At 34.3% G+C, this 15,582-nt stretch overlaps 1 long non-coding RNA gene across 1 annotated transcript in view; it reads left to right on the top strand.

Moving 5' to 3' along the window:
• Window positions 1–15,282, top strand: part of LOC131382986 (uncharacterized) — a 39,837-nt gene extending 24,555 nt beyond the window's left edge. Inside the window, exon 4 of the long non-coding RNA XR_009212629.1 lies at window positions 15,175–15,282. This is a non-coding gene — a long non-coding RNA (uncharacterized LOC131382986). The remainder of the gene's footprint in view (window positions 1–15,174) is intronic.
• The last annotated feature ends 300 nt before the right edge of the window (window positions 15,283–15,582 follow it).

Here is a 15,582-nt window from a genome sequence, read left to right as displayed (position 1 = left end):
TTGTTTATTAGCTCAACATTTGAACATTACGGTTGATTCTAGTTTGGAGTAATTATTTTAAAAATAAACTGGAACCATTCAAATACAGGTAGGTTTTGTAAGAATGTAAGTTTTTATTTCACTTGTGTAAATACTAGACTAAAATTGTGATGCCACTTAGTGTTTAACTTTCTATAAAATTGCCAAACTGTTTTCTAAAGTGGGGTACTGTTTTTTTTCTTTGTAGAATCTATGAGAATTCCAGTTGCTCCACTTGCAGACACTAAGTATTGTCAATTTTTAAAGCTATTCTACCAAGTGCATAATTATATCTTATTGTGGTTTAATTTGCACTTGTCTGATAACTAATAATATTACATATTACCATGTACACGTTTTCTATTCACATATGTATCTATGAATGGAAAATATATTTATATTTCATAATATATATTTAATTATATATATATTCCATAAATTGTCTTCAAAAGTTTTGCCCATTATCACACTTGGTTATTTTATGGAGGTAAAGTGGGATTTTCTTGAGGTAAAGTTAATGTAACATAAAATTGATAACTTTAATGTGCACAAAAGCATTTAGAACATACACAATGTTATGTAACTGTCACTTCTATATAGTACCAAAACATTTTTATTACCCCAAATAAAATTCTGCATTGATTAAACAGTTACCCTGAATTCCAATCTCTGCCCCAGCCACTGGCAAACATCAATCTGTCTCTAAAGATGTACCTATTCTGGATATTTCAAATAAGTCATATCTCAGATCACATGCAATATGTGATCTTACTGGCTGGCTTCCTTCACTAAGCAAGATGTTTTTGAGGTTAACCCACATTGCGTTATCTGTTAATGCTTCATTTATTTTTTATGGCTGAATAAAATTCCATTAAGATTATATATTGCAATTTGTTTTTCCATTCATCTGCTGATGGACAGTTGGGTCATTTCTATCTTTTGGCTATTGTGAATATTGCACTGTAAACTGTGAACATACATATACAAGTATGAGTACCTGTTTTTAATTTTGGGGTATGTATCTAGAAGTGGAATTACTGGGTTAATTGTTAATTCTAATTAATTTTTTATGTAGCCACCAAATTGTTTTCTATACTGGCTGAACAATTTTATGTATTTGTATATATTTTCACCATTACTTTTTTCATTTTAAAAAGAATTATATCCATCTTAGTAGATGTGTAGTAGTACCTCATTGTGGATTAAATTTATGGTTTCCCAGTGAGACCAATGGGATTGAGAATTACTTCCTATGTTTTTTTGTCTATTTCTATATTTTCTTTTCTTTTTTTTTTTTTTTTTTTAGGAAGAAGTCTCACTCTTTCACCCAGGCTGGAGTGCAGTGGCGTGATCTCGGCTCACTGCAGGCTCCGCCCCCCAGGGTTCACTCCATTCTCCTCCTCCGCCCCCCGGTGTTGGGGGGACAAGGGCGCCCGCCACCTCGCTCGGCTAATTTTTTTTTTTTTTTTTTTTGTATTTTTAGTAGAGATGGGGTTTCACCGTGTTAGCCAGGATGGTCTCGATCTCCTGACCTCGTGATCCGCCCGCCTCGGCCTCCCAAGGTGCTGGGATTACAGGCGTGAGCCACCGCGCCTGGCCTATTTCTATTTTTTCTTTGAAGAGATGTCTATTAAAGTTCTTTGCCCATTTTTCAATTGGGCTATTTGTATTTTTGTTGTTCAGTTGCAAGAGTTACTTATATATTCTATATATATATAAAGAATAAGTATTCTTTATTTCATAATATAATGGTTCTCTAAATGAAAAATTTCTGTATGAGTTATGAGCTAAACTAGTCACCTATTTTATGGACCATTAATTTTGCTTTAAATTACTGACAAACAAAAGATGATCATCCATATGCAGGTAGTTGGCAGACATTGTAATTAATTTTATAATGTGAAGGCAACCAATGAAAATATTACACTCCCTTTGTGTTTCTTTGAACTCAAACACAAACAACTTGAAAGAGGTACATTGCTATGTAACCAGATGGTCTTGATTATCTATCAGACAATTATATAAGTGTACATGTGAATCAAACAGGCAAACATCTCTTCTCTTGAAATTAGTTATCTATGTAATTTCAAACTTGTTTGTATATAATTGATTTATATACATATATTATATATATGAGTATAAATTGATTATAAGGCTACTACACAAAGAAGTAACAATGCTAATATATACCAAAGGGTGTCCATATATTTTTATTGCATTGTTTGCTTATGTAGTTTGGAAAAATAAAGAAAATCATATTGTGGCACTGGCTGATGGCTAGAGGAACTCTGGCAAAAATGACAATCTTTTCCTTTTCTTCTTTCCTAATTTCAGTTGCTGCATCAACATTTTCTGTGTTAAAATAATCTACAGCAATACTGCATTTTACACTGTGACTTCATATGTATCCTTTATTAACATGTTCTTAATAAGGTTTTCTGGAAATAGGAGAAGTCACAATTTTATGGTAAAACACACTGTACTACAAGAAGTTGTATGAATCACAGAATTGGAATCGATTCATATAATGATCCAAATATAAAGGAAAAATACTTTATGTAGTAAATGAAAAAACATGAAGTGGGATCAATAGGACGAGTTCTTCTGTAGTAAATTACACCTTCACGAATTGCATAAAGCTTTCTCATAAATTATTTTATTTGAGCGTAATGGCAAGCCATAGAAATAAGTAGGAAAAGTATCAGTTTTCCAATTCTAGAAGATGTTGTTATGGACAAAAAATGTGACACCCCCTGCACCCCCACATAAATATAAAGATACCCATGTCCTAGTTCCTGAAACCTGTGACTGTTACCTTGCATAGCAAAAAAGACTTCATGGATTGTTTAAATTACAGATATTGAGATGGAAACCTTGTCTTAGATTATCTGGTTGGGCCTAATGTTATTACAAGTGTCACTGTGATAGGAAGCTAGGAAGGCCAGAGTCACAGAAGGAGATGTGATGATGGAAGTGGAGGTTGGAATGATGGGAGAACGGTTTAGAAGCTAAGGACAGTAGGCTACCTGGAAAAGCTGAAAAAGGCCAGGAAACGGATTCCCCCTAAGAATCTTTGGAAGGAAGATAGCCTTGCTGATACCTTCATTTTAGGACTTCTGATCTCCAGAACTGTAAAATAATAAATGCATGTTGTTGTTTTAAGCCATTAAGTTTTTGGTAAATTTTAATAGTAGCATAGAAATCTAACATACATGAGAAAACTCAGATTAAGAAATTATAAATATTTGTACCCCCAATCTCAAAGCAAATATACTGTTGACCCTAGACTTAACTTAGAATATCTGATTTGTTTTCAGAGGTAATACCATCATTCACATAACATTATTACAAAAGAATTTCATGTGAAGAAAGTCTCAAGGCATATAGATAGACCAATATAAAAAACTTGGATAGATATCAAAATCACATAAAAAAGTAACAGCAAAGCTAGACATTAGAAGAACCCCTCCTGAATCAACCAGGATATCAATTTTTACATGAACATAGAGTCAGAGACATAGAAAAATGTTATAGAAAACTGATAGAGTAAAATTTACTCTTGAAATTTTCTCAAACCACCAAAAAGGTAACGTTGAAGTAGATATTCACATGCATTTAATTTTTAAAGTTTGTTTATATTTAAGAATCATCTTTATGTCATTTGAGATCAGTGGGAACTGGGAATTTATCACTGTGCACTGGTTACCAGCTTGTCTGAATCCGGCAAAACAGAACTTATTCATACAAATAAGTGGATTTATTGCTTACAGATAGGCAGCAAGGGGCAACGGAAGCCTGTGATTCATTGCAAGCTGAACCCTCAAGGCTCAGGAAAGCTTCCTGGGATCAATGCAGCCTCATCTGTGCGTGCTTCCCTTGCGCCGCAGTTGAGGGACCCCCCAAAACAGCCCAGCATGGGTTTTATACCCTGGGGTCCTGTGAAACACTAGGTTAAGGTGTTCAAGATTATCCTATTTCTGAGAGGACTGGAAAAGAGCCCAGGTTGTTCTCTCCAATCTCCTTTTATCTCAGGATATTGCATTCCCAGCACATCCTACAGTTATTCTTGAAAACTACAAACAAGAAAGCTGGGAGAAATGAGTCAGTGCAAGGCTACCAGGAGAACTGGACTGCAAGTAACATTTTGCAACTCACACTGAATCCAGAGCAAATGCTGGAGGAGCTGCCAGCAAGGCAGTTTGGCCTAAAAAAATTAAATCAGTGTCCTGCTCTCATTCTCTCTGCATAGAGAATTGAATTAAGTTATTCTTGGCGGGACTCATCTCCACTGATAAAGAGAAAGAAGTGGGAAATGCAGGAAAATGTTTTTCCAGGCTTTGTTGAATGCAGAACCTCTTCATCAGTGCCTTAGAGATTTGAGCAGGACTGGAGATATGGGTATAATCACTTCTACAAACACAAATTTAAAAAAGTCACCTTTGCTCATAATTTAACTTCCCTAGAAAGTATTTCTTACTGGAATGTCCTGAGAGAACATTCTGCTACAAGCTTAATCTCTTTCCATTAGCCATGTATTAATTATCTAATTTCTTAAATATAGCATACATGTTGAAATTCTGGAGTTTTAAAAGTGGGAGGGCAACAGTAAAATTCTTTGAGGTCATTCAACCTTGACCAATCTAATCTAATATTCATTATCTGCAGCCAGTGGTATCTCACTGATAGAAATGTCTTCTCACTGTTCTTCCTGCTTGTATTGCCCAACATTTCCACTCCACTACCATTCCTGCTCAGTTATCCTGTTGGAAGGTCTGTTTAAAATATAAGAACATCTCTCACTTTTCTGAAGAAATTTCTTAAATGTTTATCTAAGGTATTTAAACTATGCATCTTACCACACCAAGTCTTACAAACTCTATTTTCTTCCCACTTCCACTTTGTATAACCTATATTTCCACAGTATATATTATTTGCATAGCAATAGTGATATCAAAGCTGAAATAATAATCTTCCTCTACCTCTATTTATTCTGCAAACCTTAGCTCACAATTGTGTAGCCTTCTTTGCCTGAACTCCAAGGTTAATATTAGAGCTTCAAGCTTTGTGCAGATCACAAATTCTCCTTTTATGCCAATGATCACAATTAACTGTACTTATTTTTTTATCTCTATGGGATCTTCATTTCCTTAATTGCAAGTACTAGTTCTTTATTAAATTTGAATCCTCCATGCCTAGCATAAGGATTGATTGTCACATAATAGACCTCCAAAGGTTATTGGTTTGCAGAATAAATTGTTTTTTGACTTTTCCCCCTAAATTTACCAAAACGAATTTTACTTTACACTCAAAGTTATAGCAATTCTAAATTGTTCAAAGTAACTGAATTCAGCCTGGTAATTAATTAATGAAAATATTTCAATGTTCATCTGCTCAGTCTAATATCAGTATTATACTGTATCCTTTTGAGGGTGCATGTTTTTCGGAAGCAAACCACCTTCTTCATTAGCCCATTCATTTTTCTGGAAGAAATTAGTCTTTTCCTCAGCAACACATCTACTTTTCACTTTAGTTGAAATTGGCAAAACTACCACAGGGAAGAATTGACATTTTCCATCAATTTCTGGAAAGTGCAGTAGTGCCAAATATCATCAGAATTGAGTTATATTGGGAATTATTTTGAACTGCTCATGTACGTGCTTGCAAAGTTTAATGTCAATCCTAGTGGCATAACAAGTAGGGCAATCTAGTGTCTGGAGCGCCAGACTGGCCCTAAGGTTACTGAGTACTGCATTCAGTTCAATCCGTCAAATACTTTTGGACACTTTTTATTATGCTCTTGTTGGACTAAAATTCTGTAGCATTAAAAAATGTGGAGGATACAGTCTTTACTCAGAAAATCATTCAGTCTAGAAGGAGAGGCAAAAAATCCACATATAAGAAATACTGAATAAGGACTCAGAAGACCAATTCTACAGTATAGCTAGAGAAAATATGCTTTTTACTTCATAGCCACAGAGCATAAAAAGTAAAATCTTAAATTAAGTTATACCTTTTAATAGGTGAATAACTATTGGGTACTATGTTCACTACCTGGGTAATGGGGTCGTTTATACCTCCTACCTTGCGTATTACACAATATATCCATGTAACAAACCTGCACATGTACCCCTTAATCTATAATAAAAAATTGAAATTATTTGTTTTTAAAAAGACAAGTGGCATTTTACTAATTGCTGCCTGAATGTTTCAGTCAGTAAGAGCAAAGGAGCTTGGAAAGTTTGAGATCCAAGTAGTCTGGAATGATCAAGGGGCTTATAACTCAGAAAAGAGGCCTTAGAATAAACAATTAAAGAATGGGCATCAACTGAAGAGGCTGGGATGGGGGAAGGGAAAGAGCAACAACATGAACAAAAGTACAGAAAGAGAATGCAGCATGGAATAGATCATGGCATGAAGTTAGATGATGTGTAGGAGGTATCAAGTGTTCCTTCTCTATCAATTAGCATCGGGTTGAAGGTGAATCAGAAAATGCCCCTGTTCCCCCATTTCTTTAGGTGCTGTACAAGGAGATGTCATCAGAAAGCAGACAGACAGGACTATGTATCATGGCTCTAGAATTCTGATTTATTTTACTCCATCCTGTACCAGTACTAGTACCAGTTATCTAACCTTCCCATCTCCAATTTTGTCTGTAAAAGAAAAATAAGCACAATCTTAGAGTTATCTGGAAAATAAAATTTTAAAAATGCACATAAAGGTCCTTATGATAGTTCCTGGTGCATATTATATAGCCGTTAGCTATTTATTTACTGCCTTGCAAAGATGAAGCAAAACAACAAAAACAAAACATTGTAAAACAAAACAGCCAACCGTCAAAAGGAAACAGTGGATTTGAATTCATTGGTGATTTCTGCAAGAGTAGAAACATAATATTTAGATGTTCTTATGAGAACAGGAAACAAGATAAAAGTATCTGTCCAAAATCTAAAATGCATGCATGCATATTAGTATATATTATGTATGATTTCATCATGTATCTATGCATATAAACATTTTAATATGTGTCATGCAAGTAAATATATATTTTAAAATATTTTAAGTAGAATTAACCAGGTCATTCCATTTGATAAAAAAAGGTGGCCTAATACAATGTAAAGATTCAAGTGTAAAATATTCTATCAAGGTCATAGTTAAATTAATTCAAAATATTATACAAACTTCTCTCCTGTAATTGGCATTTTGATAACTTATATGTACTGACATTTACAAAAAGCTAGGCACTTATTAAAAAAAACCCTTCTGTTTTCTAATTTCAAAATGGTATCTGATATGTGTAGGCAGATACGAGTGTCCTTCTTAGGGACAACTATTTTTCAGTTGAAATCTATGACTCCCTTACATCAAGACAAGTACTGCACGGTAAGTGCCCTCCTTACTTGTAATTGGGGCACTACACAGGAATCACAGCATCTAATTTGCTCTGGCAGCCGCATGACAGCAGGTTACCACTTAGTATTCTCTGGACAAAAGAAAGGATGATGAAGCACAGCTGTTTTTAAAGGCAGCCCATACTGGAAGCTGAATGGAAGAATCTATAACATGTTAAAGCACAACTTAGCAAACACATAGTGAAAATGTGTCAAGCATAAAAGGTAGTAGAAACTCACAAAAAGCCAAAAGAACTTGGGGAAAATATTCTTTAAAGGTTTTTACTTAAAAGGTTATGCGGGATAAATTTTAGATTTCTTAGAACGCGCTCCTCATTGAGGAACACATTTGGCTTACTTTTTACAAAGGAAGCCCAGGGTATGTGTTTTGTAAAGCTCTTTAATATACTGGCACACTGGAACCATATTTTAGGCTACAGAAATAGATTAAAGTTTAATATATCCAAGAATTATTTTACAAACATTTTTGAAATATTACATACTCATTTGATCATATCAGCTCTACCAATAATCAAAATGATTTTCATCTTGATTCCTAACAATCATTGATTGGTACCAACTACCTGGAGTACTGGTTTGATGATTTTGAAGGGCATTGGTCCTCTCTCTTAAGCTTTGTTAAAGGAAAGGTCAAATGAAGGAAAGAGAAAATTCAATGGAAAATAGAATAAGAGATTTCAGAGACTGGAAGAAGGAGCCTACCTGTGGTGAGGCTTTTTCTGGGATTTTGAAACTAGGGTCAATATCTATTTGAAAACTTCGAAAAGTATCAAAGATATCTAAGAAAAGACTATCTAACACAGTCTTAGATAAGATTATGTAAGTTGTGAAGAGACATCTAAATTATAGAGCTTGTGTATGTACATGTATATATATATTTTTCTCTGTGTGTATACAAGGTTATATATGTTACATGTGCGTACATAGTATACACATATTTTATATGTATATGCACACACTTATACACATAAAGATATACATACCTATATACAAATATGTGTACATTTGAATATATAAAAACACATATATACATATACACACATGTACAGACATATATCTATTTGTACACACATATATACACAGCTAGCACAAAGGACTTAGTTGAGAATTATTGTTTTGGACTTATTCAGTCCTGTGTTTAGATTCTATTTTGGCTACTTCCAAAATGTGTGGCCTTCAGCAAAGTTACTTAAATTTACTATGCCTCAATTTTCTCACATGTAAGAGAGAAATAATGTGTATATATGTGTGTGTATATATGTATATATGTGCATTTGTATATGTGTATATATGTGCATGTACATGTGAGTATATGTGTATATATGTGTGCTTTACATATGTGTGTGTGTGTATGTATATATTTCCTGTAATCTAGAACCTAGGCATGGTTAGTTAGTATTTAAGGTAATCAAATCAGAAACCAATGCTTTTATAGTGTTATGCTTACTCCAATCATGAATCAATGGAGTCAGAATCAATGTAGTTAATGCAATCTATTGTTTAAACTTGGTTAATAAATCTGGCACCTTAGTTTATTCATTAGTAGAAATGATGTTAGAATATTTTTATGGTGAAGTGAATATTCAGAGTTTTAACAGGTAGAAAATATCATACATGTATCTCAAGCTGTGCATGGAAATGTGTAGAATCTGGCCCAACCAATGCTGTTGGAGTACTATTCAAGGTACAGAGTCCTACTGGCTCTGCCTCCCTCCTTTTCACAAAGGATCTGCCACTTCACAGAGTTACAACTCTGGCTGGTCTTCTGTTTATGGATTCTCTCACCTACTTCCAAGTCATCCTTGTGCAAAATGCTTAAATTATGGTGCCTTGGTCAGCAAATGGAAATTCTCAGAGATGTAGAATAAGTATATGACTGTTTTTCGAGATTCCTAGTAATGTTTGTATGCTGGAAGAAATTTGGCCTTAGACTTACTTTTACTCAGGCATTCCACTTGGATATGCGGTTTTTTTTTTTTTTTTTTTTTTTTTTTTTTGAGACAGAGTCTCGCTCTGTCACCCAGGCTGGAGTTCAGTGGCGCAATCTCGGCTCACTGCAAGCCCCGCCTCCCGGGTTCACGCCATTCTCCTGCCTCAGCCTCTCCGAGTAGCTGGGACTACAGGCGCCCGCCACCACGCCCGGCTAATTTTTTATATTTTTTAGTAGAGACGGGGTTTCACCGTGGTCTCGATCTCCTGACCTCGTGATTTGCCCGCCTCGGCCTCCCAAAGTGCTGGGATTACAAGCGTGAGCCACCGCGCCCGGCCGGATATGCCGTTCTTAAAGATGTCTATCCATTATTAGCCTAACAATCTTACCAAGGGCAACCGTGACTTGCTGAACCACTAAATTGGCCTGGGTCAGTTTGCAGCAATAATGCTCTCATTGAATGCTCCCACTGCCAATATACTACAATAATTGCCATCAATACCTTTCTCCTCCCTGGTAGAGTAAACATCCTTTGAAGGGCAGGATCACATATAATAAGTTTCTAGCAAACAATTTTAGAATGAGTAAATGGCCATCCTGAGTCATTTAGGGAGAAGCATAAATATTCAAAAGTGAAAACCACCCCTGTTGATAAACAGGTTGTGCTATTCCTAACAGGACATAAAGCAATGTTAACCATGAGACTTCAACAAGGCTATATAAACAATGCTTCTCCAATGAACCCTCCATGACTGTAAAATGAATAACAACCCTTCCTTTTGAGTTATTGCTTCTTTTTTTTTTTGAACCAATGACACTCTGGTCTAACTTCATTGATCTCATCTCCTAAATAAATGTTGCTGAACTATCTAATTGCTAAATGCCCTGTTTGCTTGACAGCATCCAAAACACAGCTTGTCTTCACTTTACCTTCCTTAGAATCATTCACTGCAAAACTAAATCCAATAAAAGTGTCTCCTCACTCCATTTTGTGAGATAATTCTAAGACCTCTTCTGAAATACTAAATAAAATAATTTATTTAACTGTTGAATAAATTAGTTAATAAACTGTTAAAGAGGCTAAATAAAAATAATTTATTTAACTCTGGCTGTGTCTCCAGTGTGCTTTGGCTGGTGGGCTTACAAGAATACTTAGTATAATTTAAGAAATGATTTTAATCTTTCAAAATGTATTTTTATAAATTACATAGAGCACATAAAGAACTATATTGAATAAGTTATTCTTGTTTATAAATGTAATTTTCAACATCTAAATTTTATCTGATTGTTTCAACATCTTTCTTAATTTACAGCTCTTAGATTCCTCAACATCTGTGACTTGTCAGCCTCAGTCTTCCATGGTTTGGCTCCATTATCATCACTAAAGCCCTGTTGTATTAATTATATACTTCATGTAAAGGTCTTTCACAGTTTATCTACATGTACTTATCTACTTTATTATGTCATAAACAAATTAAATGAAAGTTAAAGAAAAAGAACAATTGTCCCTACTTCTCATCTTGAAATATGCTCTGTAAAGAGAGATGACACAGTTATCTGTGACTCCTCTTAATTGAAGAATAGGCTAGTGAGGGAATCCTATGACAACTAGATGAGACCCAAGCTGTAGACAAAACATAAAACTTCAAAGCCTCTGCCAAATGTTTGTTGTTTGCTAACATATGCTGTATTCTAATCAGCAGTTCATACTCCAGGGGTGGTTAGGTTATTTAGAAGGCCCTAAATATCTAAAGCTACATTACCCTCACATGCACAAAGGAACTGTTAGTTAACAAAAAAAATGAGAAATTACTTTTTACTGAGGAATAAGTAATGTTCCCAGATGTATTGATTGCTTAGAAATATACTAATACTTTGATGCTTGAATGTGCAAGAGTATTAGAATTTGGGGAACCTTGCAACCTATACCATTTGAATTTCAATTCACGGCCCACGGGGTACCCTTGGAAGATTGTGCTGTCAAATATCATAAGAAGTTAGCTGAATTAGTTAGTAAACTATTATAACCATTATTTCAAGAGCTCATTTCACGTAAGGTCATTGTTAGCACCAAAACAAACAAACAAACAAACAAACAAAAACCAATGAGTTAAAGTTTCAATGGGCCTCCATAGAAAACAATATGAATACTTGGAGATTATTTGATAAAAATGTTATTTATGGTGGCATAATTTGCTTTTATAAAATTTCATTTGATTTTGAGATTGTGAGGGAGGTCGGGGAGGGAGGAAGCTATAGGACTCACCTAACTCTAATTACGAATCTATTGAATTCTATTAAAACAAACTTGTGAATAATTTTTCTGTTCACAATTGACCCAAGTCAGTTCACAGCACTCCCTGTGGTACAAATTATCTTAATATCTGTAAGTCAGTAAATTTTCTTGCACAGACCAGATGCTCATATGGTGGGAAGTGAAGAGATGGCACTTCCCTTTAACTTGCCAGCTCTTCACTTCCCATCACTTCCTACATCATCCTTCACTGATGTCATTATGACCAGCAGCACCTTGCAGGGAAGGTGGGATGTTAATGCCCAGATTCATGTGGTTGTCAGCAGTGAAAGAACTGAAAGAGCAACTGCAGAAAAGAGAGTATTGTAGACAAAGAGGTAATTGGCTGAGAACCTATTATAGAGAGGACAGGTTTAGCAACAGACTTAAGGAAAGACAACTTTTCTTCTAAATAATGAAGAGTATAATGACCCTTGAAACAGAAAAGACAGACAGACTTGAATTAGTGAATCATAGTAGATTATATGCCTTTTACATAGGAATTATGGCTTGGCTGAGAGAGAGAGCGAGAATGACAGCGAGCGAGAATAAATAATTAATGAATCACTCACATGCTTAGTTATTGTCTTATAGAATGAAATTCTTCAACCAGAAGGTGCTTTAGAGATTACTTTGTCCCAGTCCCTTATACTACAGACAAGAATTTTGAAGCAGGGAGAAAATACATGGTTCATCTCAATGTCATATCAATTATAAGTAGAACTACGACTATAGCAAAGCGTAGTTGAGAATTAATGTTTTGGACTTAGCCTGTGTTTAGATCCTATTTTGGGTACTTCCTAAATGTGTGACCTTAAGCAAAGTTACTTAAATTTACTGTGCTGCAGTTTTCCCATATGGAAAACAGAAATATACTAACCCATGAGAAATGTTATGAGGATTAAATGTAATTAAAAAGCATTTAACATTATGTTATTGTTTTGAAATATTTTGTTTTTTTTATATTAGGTTGTTTTATTTAAAAAAGATTCAGTCTGAGATTTTGTTTTAATCTAATATTGAATTCAATGAATTAGTTTAGGTTCAGCAAAGTTTGATTAAGAAGTATATGAAATTAAAAGGGGTCTAAAATGTGTCTACTTTACATATTTTTACTTTATTTAATGAAATAACCCTTATGTAAATTTACTTATGAAGACATAGAATTTCAGAGTTAATAATTTTCCCAGTCTTACAGCTAACAACTGGAAGTATGGACTGTGATCTGTCTTTCTGTGTCTTTTCAGACTCTTAATTGTGATGTAATATATCACATGCCCTTGTCAGAATGAAGAGAGCATAAAGTCACCATGGTGATTATAGATGCCTAGTTGTTATTTAAACAAAGAGAGTCAACAAAAGCTTACCGATTTCACTTGCTACACAATTTTGCTTTGGATGAGCTATGAACAAGTATGCCATGCTATCTAAAACAATAGTGACCAAAGATGAAAAAGAAAATTTAATTCTTCTATACTGCATAACTTTTATTATGCTGTGCTTAAGGAGACTCAAGTTTTTTCCTACATAAATAATAATACTGTCACAGAATATTAGAAATCATAAAGGCCACTGATTTTGAAGTATAAACACTAACTTTTATACTGAACATAAAAGCAAATACTATTGAACCATTAATCTGAAAAGAATCTCAAAAGAACATTTAATCTATCTCGTGCCTCAAGAAAGAACTTTGTCGAAACTATTTATGTGAAATGCTAAATGCCCTCAGAGAAATATTAAACTTCCGAAGTATTTCAGAATTTCATTCAACCTGATAGGCTACACAATATGTATTGTATATGAATCTTAGTCAACTCACGTGTACAACGATGGTAAACTGTTTTTTCTGCAGTTTATTTTTCGTTTCCAGCCCACATCCGTTGTTGTCATTACACTTTCCCAGAGTTATGAATTTATTGCACAGGCATTTTAGATTTGAAGGAGTCTGTTGAGATGCTCATTTTAATAGTTGGCATTGCATTTTTGGCTCTATGGTTCTCTGTGTGTTTACTTACCTATTTCACTTTCTGACTCTGCCAGAATACAGACAGAACAGAGTTATCTTCTCCCTGGGTTTCTGTTTTCTCACTGCTACCAGTGCATAAAACCAGTTTCTCTCCCATAGGTGTGACTGAATCAGAAAATAATACAGGATTGATTCACTTTCTTTCACCATCTCAGATATGCTCTCCTCTTGTTTGGCTGAATCTGTGGGCAGATTTTTTTCTCTTTATGTTTACCAAAGTTATCCTGATGGAGAGAGAAATTCTCTTTGACAATTGTTTTAACAAAGGTTCTTGGTAGTTTGTTATTCACCTGGCTGAGATCATAACCATTTCTGAGCCAATAACCATTTCTGAGCCAGTCAGTGGCACTACAAATGCACAATAGTCTGATTTTGATCCTGTGTCCAGTTCTAGAGCTGGGTTGGTGTCCTCCTATGCACAATATGTGTACTGAGAGTTAGAGATATCAATTAGTGAAAGGAAACAAGGTAGAGGAACTGGAGGCTATTTAAAATGATAAAATTAATTTCAGTATTAAACTCCTGCCAGCATTACTCTCAGCCCAATCCTGTCTCCTCATTCATTTCCCATTTTTGTGGAATCTCACACTTCAGTGATAAAGCTATGTTCTTTACTCTATTTGGCCAAGACATTTTCATGGCCTTGAAACTTCTTGTACTTAACCACACATCTTTTCTAGAATCTTCCTAATTGTGTGTACTTTTGGAACCCAAAACCCAGAGGGACTGGTGTACATTCTTCTTGATTTAGGCAATGATTATCTGCTTGAATGATGGGGAGGGAAAGGCAGAAAAACGATGGGAAGAAGATGTATGCTGATGTTCAAAATTATATCCTGATACATGGTTTAAACTCAATTTTATGTTTAATGACATGAAGTTTTCAATAGCATAATTAAAGAACATATAATATCTATAGTATAAAAAATAAAATGTTAAAAACTTGCTTTTAAATAAAAATAGAGAACTTGTATATTTTCTAAAAATAAATATAGCAGAGAAAAAGAAGCCTCTTTTTACTAATAAAGACAAATACACTGCTGATGAAACTAACAGTTCATTGTTGAGTAGTAAGACATCCAAAAGGCTGGTTGGATCTGATCTTTCAGCAGGGATGTAGCTATACCTTTTTGAATTCCAGGAACCTAGTGTAGCACCTGACATGCAATTAGTAAATTTGAGGAAAAAATCAATAAATGCATAGATTGTGCTATCATTACTTTAATTTTATTTTTAAAAGCCATGCACTGAGATATTTTTTCTTTCTTTATATTCTTTGATCAATTAAAGCACTTCACACCTTAAAGAGGAAGAAAGCCTAGGCATGCAAGTTTTAAGAATTTTACCAAACCTAGAAAAAGCAACCCAAAACAATGATAATATCCCCAATTTTTTTCTGTTGCACAAAGGTAATGCGATAATTATTTTTTGTTGTTTGTCTTGATGTTAAAATGTATATATTTTTAATTACTAAAACAATTCACACTATCATCAGTTTAAAAATAGAAGAAGAATAAAGGAGAAAGTGGAGGAGAAGGAGAAGGAGAAAGAGAAAAAGAAAGAGAAGGAGAAGAAAAAACATCACCAAGATTTCTATCACCAGATAGGACAATCATTGCCAGTTTAATGTACACCTTTGCAGCTTTAGTTTTTAATATGTAATTTATAGATTTTGTTTTTGACATAGCAATAACCATACTAAAACTTGCCTAGATTACACACATCACGTTGGTAACTTTAACTTTTCACGTATTTGTTTATTGGCAATGTTTAGCATGTTTTTATGTTTGGTATCTAGTTTTATTTTTCAATTTAAAAGCTATTTGTGGCTGAAAGTCATTCGATTGTCATACAGTAGTAATTGGTTATTTAAATACAATTTAATTCAATGCTCTGCTAAAGA

This window comes from Hylobates moloch, unplaced genomic scaffold, assembly GCF_009828535.3.
Source record: "Hylobates moloch isolate HMO894 unplaced genomic scaffold, HMol_V3 SCAFFOLD_3, whole genome shotgun sequence".
In the NCBI taxonomy this organism is placed as follows: domain Eukaryota; kingdom Metazoa; phylum Chordata; class Mammalia; order Primates; family Hylobatidae; genus Hylobates; species Hylobates moloch.
This window is presented reverse-complemented; position numbering and strand designations above follow the sequence as displayed.